This window comes from Castor canadensis, chromosome 3 (genome assembly GCF_047511655.1).
Source record: "Castor canadensis chromosome 3, mCasCan1.hap1v2, whole genome shotgun sequence".
Classification (NCBI taxonomy): Eukaryota; Metazoa; Chordata; class Mammalia; order Rodentia; family Castoridae; genus Castor; species Castor canadensis.
This window is the reverse complement of record NC_133388.1, coordinates 5,964,697-5,974,597: the sequence shown is the minus strand read 5'-3', so window position 1 is coordinate 5,974,597 and position 9,901 is coordinate 5,964,697.

Here is a 9,901-nt window from a genome sequence, read left to right as displayed (position 1 = left end):
TATGTTGCCAAGACTGACCCCAGATTCCTAGGCTCAACCAGTGCTCTTGTTTCATCCTCCAGAGTAGCTAGGACTACAGGCATGAGCCACTGGCACCCAGCTCAATTTATCACTTTTATATTGAGTTTGTTTATGGTGTCTTGTTCCACACAAAAACTTAACATTACTATTAAATCAACTATATGTACCTGTTGTCTAGAGCTCCAGGGTACTTTGCTTTTGGAAGACATTCTTCTCCACACTATTGCATATGTGTAATCTAGTTTTTTCCCATTCTCCAGTTCTTTTCATGTCTTCATTTTGTTGTTTAATCTCTTACTTTTTTTTTCTCACACATGGCTGTCTAGTTGTGCCAGCTTGACTTTTTAATAACCCATCCTTTCCTCTGAGTTTGCCTTCCTCCCCTGTCATGAGTGAAATTCTCCTGTCCAATGGAATTTCTATCCTGTCTGGAATTTCTATCCTGGTCCATGGACCTACTTGATAGTGCTAAACAATACCACACTTATTAGATTAGAGTAGCATTAGAGATTGGCTGGTATGTGGGAGGTCACCCCACTTCTTTCTCATTCCTTTCCTGGCTATCCCTGGGCATTTTATTCTTCCACATAAGAAGTAAGATAAATTTGACTACTGGAATGAACTATCTGGCACTGCATTTCCTTTATCCAGACCTTGCTTTGCATCATTCCATAAGTTGTCTTCATACAAGTTCTGTGCTGCCTTAGTAATGTTTTCTTCCTTTTTCTGGATGGCACTGGAGTTTGAACTGAGAGCCTCATGCTTGCTAGGCTGGTGTTCTACCTCTTGAGCCACTCCACCAGCTCTTTTTGTGTTTAGTATTTTTGAGATAGGGTCTCACGAACTATTTGCCTGCAGCTGGCTTTGAACTGTGATCCTCCTGATCTCTGCCTCCTGAGCTAGGATTATAGGCATGAGCCACCAGTGCCTGGCTTTTCTTTTTCTTTTACTTCTGCTAGTCCCTTAGTGATTTTCTTAATCATGTCCTATTTCCTCACTGTTGTGAGGAACAGATTAAAAAAAGAAAATTATAGATCCATTTCCTTGATGAACACAGATGCAAAAATTCTCAATAAAATACTTGCAAACAAAATTCAGCAATATATTATACACCATGATTCAAGTTGGTTTCATTCCAGGGATGCAAAGATGGTTCAACATATGTAAATCATTTTCCATTTTCATTGCTAGAAGTACATTACTGGAACAGGAAAAATGACTGATTAAATCTCTCTCTCTCTCTCTCTCTCTCTCTCTTTCTCTCTCTCTCGTACTGGGTTTGAACTCAGGGCCTCATGCTTGCTAGACAGGTGCTGTACCACGTGAGCCACACCCCAGCCCTGTTCTCTTCTTGACAACTTCCCAGCTTATTTTATTAGGGCCAGTGGTTTCGACTTGAGTTGTTTCTATTATCTAGGTGTTCATCCCCCTTGTCTCCAGTGCCACTTCTACCAGGTTCCTAAGTGGGGTGGCTGTCTTTTCTCTGCCGTCTATTAGGTGGGCCTTCCTCTTCCTTGTGCTACAGAGTGGAGTCAGCTGTGCAGAACTGCGTTCCCCATAGGTGAGCAGAACCCCGCTCCTCTCTACCCTGGCCCCTGGGCTGGGCCTCTGCTAGACATACCATCTGTGCCCCTATAAGGGGAGTTTTGATGACTGGTCCCTGCTTGGGGATTGGGACTCAAGAGAATGAAGCACCAGGATGCTCTTCAGATATCCCAGGACTTTGGCTGATGGAGTGTGCCTGTGAGCCCCCAAGTCCTAGCCTGGGTTGGGGGAGAGGGAGAAGCCCCCAGGAAGACCCAACAGGAGCCAAGCCAGCTGCAATGTGTATTGACACTGTTACCTAGGGTGCCCAGTTCACGGGGAGTCCCCTGAACTCACGTGAAAGTGCAGGCGGTGTGACACCCACAGCACATGAAGCCAGGCCAGGGCATCATGGGGCAGGCACACAGTGGCGCTCAACCATGGAGCCTCCCTCTGTCTTGCATGGGCAGAGCCTGCCCCCTCAAGCTCCTGGTTCCCCCATACCTTCCCCTATCCACTGGCCCCTTCCCTGCAGGTTTCCCCACACCAAAAGGCCCATGAAGCCCAAGGAAAATCCTGCTCTCATGGTATGCATCCTCTCTCCTTCTGCCTCTACCTCTCCAGACTCCCTGAGGAGATCCTTACCAAGATATCCCCTAGTTTCCACCTTTCTTGCCTTCCTGCTTTCCCTGCTGGTACACATAGATGGCATGAAATCAACATCTCCTCTGGGCTCTGCTTCCCTGGACACCTGTTCTCTAGACAGATGCATCTAGGTCCAGGGTCGCTGACCTATTTCAACAGAGTCCCAGGGCTCCAGAGGCCTGAGGCAGTGAACCTGGCTACCTGACTCAGCACCTGGTTGCCTTTGAGCAACTTGGGATGCTCTGGGAGACTGTCCTGCAGGTGTCCTGTAGGCAGACTTGGCTAGTGCTGGGCTGTCTCCCTCCCTGGCCACCTGCCCTGGCCTACAAGTCTTTGTGCTTCCTAAGGTGGTAAGCACTTCCTGTCCACACCCCTGCTCTACACCCCGCCAGCCCAGGGAGTAAGCGCCCAGTGGAGTCCAGCAGGCTGCTTGGAGAGTGAAGTCATTGCTAGAATCCACAGCCCTTTCTCTCTGAGCCCATGCTGGACTGAAACACAACCTGGAACTCACTCAGTGGAAGGATGGAGACCATTCTTCTGAGCTGCCTCAGGTCCTGGGAGTGGGGAAATCCCCAAGTAGGATTCTGCAACCCTTCTCTTGTGGGAAAAATGATGCACACATCTCAAAGTCTCCCAGTGGTCCCCACGCCCTTGGCTGGTTTTCTGCAAATGCCACTCTAGCCTAGACACAGGACCAGTTGCAGGGTGACAGAGTGAGGAAGCTCAGTCACAAGGGTCATGTGACCCAATGCAGCCGCAGGCTGTATACAAACTCTTGAACACTGTCTGCACAGCCTGTGACCCACAGTGGCCTCCAGTGAGGCCCTCCCTCGGGACAAAATCTTCCAAGACCTCTTCATCCCAGACTCATTCACTTCCAGATCTGCTTCTGAAAGTGGGCTTGTCCTGCTGAGAGGTCTCTGTTAAACTGAGGTCTCTGCTGTTCTGAGTCTGGAATCAACAGACGAGACTGGGTGAAGAAGGACCAGACACCATACCTGGAGATCCTTCAGGATAGTCAATGGGCCAACCCCAACCAGGGAAAGTGGGGACCATCAAGGGTGGCTGATGCAGACAGCAGGGCACGTCCTGGGCTTCAGGCTCAAGGAGGCCCATGAAGAGGAGAGGAGCTGAAGAAAGGGAGCCTTAGAGGCAGCCCATGTCGGGAAGGGAATGGCAGAGGGAGAACAAACACAAGAGTTCAGAGGCAAGAGGGCCATGACCATAGATATAGATATAGAGGTATAGATAAAGGAGACCACAAGAGGAGAGGGACTGAGTTGTGACTTGACTCCAATTTCATGAGGCTTCTGTTTGGGACCAGTGGAGGCAAAAGCCAGAGTACATGGTGGAGGCCCCACCCCTGCCTCTGTCTACTGGCCTTGGATCTGGGACTAGGGGAACTGGCTGCCATCCTTAGGGAGGTTGTAGGGTCTAGTGACTGAGATCTCAGATTCGGGGAGGCAGCAGGGTGCTGTGGAGAAAACGTGGGGGTTGTTGTATTCTTTTCTTGCTCTTTCCCTGGAGCTGCCTCCTCTGCCACCAGTGAGGCCTGTCCACACCCTGGAGCCTTGTCCCACCCCATGCTACCCTGGGTGAGGACTCTCTGGTATTGGGGACACTTCAGGTCTGTAGGCTTCCCAAGAAGCAGATTCTTAGGTAAGTCTGAAGTCCCTGTCGACGGGTGGCTGTGGTTAGGATATCCATGTCTCCTACCCCGGTGACTAAGTGGAAACCCTAACCCCACAATGTTAGTGTTAGAGGAAGGACTTTGAGAGATGACTAGGTCATGGTCAGAGCCCTCCAGAGTGGGATTAGTGCCCTTACAAAAGCCCCTTCCACCATGGGGACACAGAAAGACAGCACTATCTGTGAACCAGAAAGTGGGTCCTTATCAGACACCAACTCAGTGATCTTGGACTTGTGGCCTGCAGAGCTAAGGGTTAAGCTTCTGCTGTTTATGAGACACCAGCCTCATGTGATTTGCTATAGCAATGAAGGAAGAGGGGGCGAGTGGGACGGGTTCAGGAAGGTATCTACTGCAGGCAGCTGGAGCTTGATCTGGGGAGTTTGAGGGAAGACATAAAATATGCAGAGCTAGGAGTTGTAGGCACAAGGGAGCTGAGAGGCTTTTACTTGGACTCCTCCCAGCCTGTGGCTGAGAATGGTTCCTTAGGTGTCAAATCACCACCTCCTGCCCTGAGCAGAGCCAGAGACCTTCCCAGAACTTGAAGGAAGCCCCCAGGCAAGGAGATGCTGCTGCTGGCAGGTGACAGGCAAGGTTTTTGCTTAATTTTCAGACATCTGGAGATTTTGCACTTATCTGTAGTATTTATCTGTTACGTGTTTTCTTGGCATAGTTTCACTGTGGTCAGAAGCTATACTCTATTACTTCAATCCTTTAAAGTTTTCTGAGACTTTCTTAATATCCTCGCTCCTATCTAGAGTTCCTCCCAGCCTTCCTTCCTCGCTGGGCTGCTCCTGACTGGGGCCGGCTGCCTGTCACCTGCTGTACTCAGCCTAGTTGCTTTATCCAGGGAACACTCTCCAGGTTTTCTGGCATGTGGTCTGCTGTTGTTTGAGTGCTCCAAGGGTTCATGTGCTGAAATTTAACTCCCCGTGTGAGGCATTAGAAGCTGGAAAGTTAACTTGACTGTGGTGTTCAGAGGTGGCCTTTGGGGGGTGATTGAGATTAGGTGGTCATTGAGGTGGAGTCCCCTGATTGAATCCTGGTGGCTTTATAAGGAGTGAGACAAGAGCAAGACATGCACGTGTGCTTCCTGTCTCTTGCCAAATGATGCTCCTAAGCCACCTCTTGACTCTGCCACCACCACAAAACACAGCCCTGGATCTTAGACCTTAGACCTCCAGAACTGTGAGCCTAAATAAACATCTTTCTTTCTTTCTTTTTTCAGTGCTGTGGTTTGAACTCAGGGCCTACACCCTGAGCTACTCCACCAGCCCTTTTTTGTGACGGGTATTTTTGAGATAGGGTCTTGCAAACTACTTGTCCAGGCTGGCTTCAAACGGCAATCTTTCTGATCGCTGCCTCCCTAGTAGCTAGGATTATAGGCATGAGCCACTGGTGCCTGGCTTTCAATTTTTTTTTTTTCTTTCTGTAGACTAGGTCTCGGTCTATATTCAGACTGGCCTCCAGCTCCACATCCTCCTTTTTTTTTTTTTTTTTTGTGGTACTGGAGTTTGAACTCAGGGCCTCATGCCCCCACCTCTTTTCTTTATAAAGCATCCTGCCTTAGGCATTTCATTATTGTAACATAACATGGAAGAGGACCCAGATCCTCTTGGAGGGGTTAGAGGATCCTCCTCCCAACTCCATGTCTGCACAGGGGAGACTTCACTAACCTCATGGTCAGTGGTTATGACTACTTGGGGGCAGAGGTGGAAGACAGGGGTAACACATTTTTGTTTAAAACTACACGTACATGCAGATCAATAAAATGGGCTCCTCTTTCATAGAAACATTTACTACCAATATTCCCAGGACGAGTCTGACAAAGCTGATCTGAACATTATATGCTACGTGGATGGCTCACCTGCAGGGAGCAGAACCTCCAATCCAGAGCAGCCTAAACATCAGGGGAGGTCCCCGGGTTGTTTCACTTAGTGAAAATAAGGAGTTCGTGTGGGGTCCAGTTCAGCTACGGAGGGATCTGGCTTGCCTCTGCTCTGCTCCAGGTCTCCTCTCTTTGTCACAGCTCCAAGCATCATGACCTTGCCCAGAAAAGGAAGCAAACACAAGGCACAAGGCAGGTGTTGGTGGCTCATGCCTGTAATTCTAGCTACTCAGGTGGCAGAAATCAGGAGGGTCATAGTTTGAAGCCAGCCCAGGCAAAGTTTGCAAGACCCTATCTCAAAAAACCCTTCAACAACAACAACAAAAAGGCTGGTGGAGTGGCTCAAGGTGTAGGCCCTGAGTTCAAACCCCAGTATTGAAAAAAAAAAATAGCAAGCTAAGAATCACACCCCCACCCTATCATGACAATAGCATATGTCCCCTCACATCCTCCTGTCCAAATACTAGTCATGTGCCCATGCCCAGCCCTGAGTCTGGCCCATTCCCAGAGACCAAGTGCTCTCTGAAAGAATCTAGTTGTGTTGGAAGAAATAAGCAGGAAGAGTTTTGGGGCAAGTAGACATCAGTGCCTGTGCTGCTGGAGAGAGGAGATGGAGATCTGCAAAAGGTGAGCACAATGACATTTTTCTCTGAGGACTCCCTGACAATAGGATCACACTGAGGTGTGGCACTGGCTCCATCAGTCCTACACTGTGCCTTGTCCAGCAAAGGAACTGCAGGGCTGTGGGTGGGTATAAGGGGTAGAGCATCTCCCTGCTGGAGATGCTCTCAGTGACCCATCCTGATACTTAGAGAGGAGAAGACAGATATCTTCTGATTGCACTCCTACAGGGTGCTGTGGGTCTGAAGAACAGGTCTCAAAAGCCCAGAGCCAGGAAAACTGGAGGCATGAGTGGAAAGAGCAATGCAGACATGAATGCAAGGGGATTTTGGAGGTGTGAGTGCAGGAGACAGAGGAGGTGTGAGTGCAGGAGACAGTGGAGCTGTGAGTGCAGGAGACAGTGGAGGTGTGAGTGCAGGAGACAGTGAGGTGTGAGTGCAGGAGACAGTGGAGCTGTGAGTGCAGGAGACAGTGGAGCTGTGAGTGCAGGAGACAGTGAGGTGTGAGTGCAGGAGACAGTGGAGGTGTGAGTGCAGGGAGACAGTGGAGCTGTGAGTGCAGGAGACAGTGGAGGTGTGAGTGCAGGGAGACAGTGGAGCTGTGAGTGCAGGAGACAGTGAGGTGTGAGTGCAGGAGACAGTGAGGTGTGAGTGCAGGAGACAGTGGAGCTGTGAGTGCAGGAGACAGTGAGGTGTGAGTGCAGGAGACAGTGGAGCTGTGAGTGCAGGAGACAGTGAGGTGTGAGTGCAGGAGACAGTGGAGGTGTGAATGCAGGAGACAGTGAGGTGTGAGTGCAGGAGCAGTGGAGCTGTGAGTGCAGGAGACAGTGAGGTGTGAGTGCAGGAGACAGTGGAGGTGTGAGTGCAGGAGCAGTGGAGCTGTGAGTGCAGGAGCAGTGGAGCTGTGAGTGCAAGGAGCAGGGAGTGGAAAGAAGTACAGTTGCCAGTTGTGGATGACTGATGTTATCATTTGCATATAAATTGTTCCTCTAGGTTCATATATAAACACTTGGTCCTTAGTTTGTTGTGCCATTTTCAGAGGTGGTAGGAAGTTTAGGCAGTGGGCCCTATCTGGAGTTTAGGAGATGGTCACAGGGGCATTACTTTAATTTTTTATGTGGTCCCTGTTCTCATTCACACTCATTGCTTCCTGTTTGCCATGAGGTGTGCAGCCTCCTACCCCACGTGCCCCTGCTGCCAAGGTGTCCTGCCTGAGTGCATGGCCCAGCAACCAAGGACTGAACCCTCTGAAGCCATGATCCAAAATAAATCCTTCCTCCTGTAGGTTGGTTTCCTCTGGTATTTGGTCACGCTAACCTAACTAATACAACTGGGAGGGCCACTGTGCTGGCCACTGTCAGGCCAGTATCTGTGAACGGTACAGGCCAACAGGAGAGAGGCTCAGAGACGGATGCAGGGAGATACAGCCTTGCAGCTATGCCCTCTTTCCCCACGCTCCGTGCTGCTCCCATTGTAGGTGGTAGAGGTGGTAGAGGTGGTATCCTTGCACAGAGAAGCCCTGCCCCCAGGCTGGGCTGTGAATCTCAGCTGGGTGAATAAACCTATGTGGACACAACTCAAGTCAGAATGTGCTTAAGGCCAGGGTCCTCCTGATGTTTGCAGGTCATTATCCTGGTCTCAGAGCATAGTCTCATAGAGGGCTGGATCTCAGAAGGTGAGTGGCCCCTGGAGGAGCAGTCAGGGAGTCCCTCTGGCCTCTAATGGGGAGCAAAGGCCTGAGGGAAAGGCCTGTCTGCCACGCTCCCATTCCTGCATCCCACTGCCCCACCCAGCTGCTCTGCTGGAGACTCTCCCTTCTGTAGCCAGAGGTCCCAGGCTGCATGTGCCTCCTGTCTGCTCCTGATGAGGTGCTGCTCAACCCACCCCAAGGAAGCTCCAGTGCCAGTCTGCAGCTGACCTATAGTTTCTTGTTGCTAGCTGGGGTGTGGAAGACCTGGGCACAAAATTGGAAAAGCTGGTGGTGGCACCTGACTCATGGAACCTGCACAGGCCTGTACCCTGTGATCGGCACCATTGTCTTCGGTTCTCTGCCAGCTCAGGAGCCCTTCTGCCATTTGAGGCAAATGTGCCAGTTCTTAGAACCCTGCTGGAGGCTGGAAGGTTTTAGTGCTTCTGAGCGTAGTGGCTAAACAAACAAGCCCAAACCAAAGGGACACTAGGGGAGGTCACACAGCCCTTGCTCCTGAGGATGAGAGAGTTACCAGAAATGAATCCTGGAGAGCAGAGTGTGGGGTTCAGGATGATATGGGGGACCTGAACCAATGTCTCTGGGTGTGGTCCCAGCTCCAGTTCACATGAAGGCTGCTTAATCCAGCAGTTTTTGGGTTTTTTGGTGGCACTGGGGTTTGAACTCAGAGCCTCATGCTTGCTAGGCAGGTGCTCTTACCACTTGAGCCACTCTGCCAGCACCCTTTTTTTTTTTTTTTTTTTTTTTTGTGATGGGTTTTTTTTCCAGTAGGGTCTTGTGAACTTTTTGCCTGGGGCTGGCTTGGAACCTCGATCCTCTTGATCTCTGCCTCCTAAGTAGTTATGATTATAAGCATGAGTCACATGGACACCTGGCTACTTCAGCAGATTTGAAGGTCACTGGTCCTGGCTGTGTGGAGGAGGAGAGGCTTCTGATCCCTACCGTACCCACTTTTCTCATCTCTTGCTCCCCCCCTCAACTCCTACAAGACACCTACACACTCTGTTTCAAGGCCAAGGCACCAACTGGCCTCTGCTCAGCCCTGAAGCCAACCAGACCTGCTGGACACTCCCTTGGCTCTGCCGCATTTCCTGTGTGACCCCTGCCTTCTGACTCTCTCCCCTAAAGAATATAGCTAAATAATATGTGAAACATAATCCCCCAAACAATACAGCATACTTTCTAACAGGTAATGTAACTTCCTCATTAAGTGAAATTCTAGCAGTCCCAAGGGGAAATGGTGAAAACAAAGTCCACCTCTATCTGCACTCCAAACACACTCCACTGCTAATAACTGAGAGTCCTTGCCCCATCCCAAGTCTCACAGGTGGAAATACTGTCTCTGACTGGGCAGCGCCAGTTTGCATTTCTCTGAGTGTAGACAAAGTAAGCATCTTTTAGTCAGTAGCCACTCAGGCTTCCTTTTGTACCATGTGTCCTGGCAGCCTGGCCATTTTCCTAGGAGGCTTTTTCCTTACTGATTTACTTAGCTGTCTATTAGATCTGGCTCGCTCTTGGGCATATGTTATAATCTGTTTCCCCAGTTTGTTGCAATCCTTTGATTTTAAAGTCTTTGTCTATGCAAATGTTGCCATTTGTGATTTAAACTTTCAGAAACGCTTTTGCTTTTATGCCATTTTTTTTTTTTTTTCAGCACTGGGGTTTAAACTCAGGGCCTACACTTTGATCCTCTCCACCAGCCCTTTTTTGTGAAGTTTTTTTTTTTCGAGACAGTGTCTTGTGAACTATTTGCTCAGGGTTGGCTTTGAACCACAGTCTTCCTGATCTCTGCCTCCTGAATAGCTAGG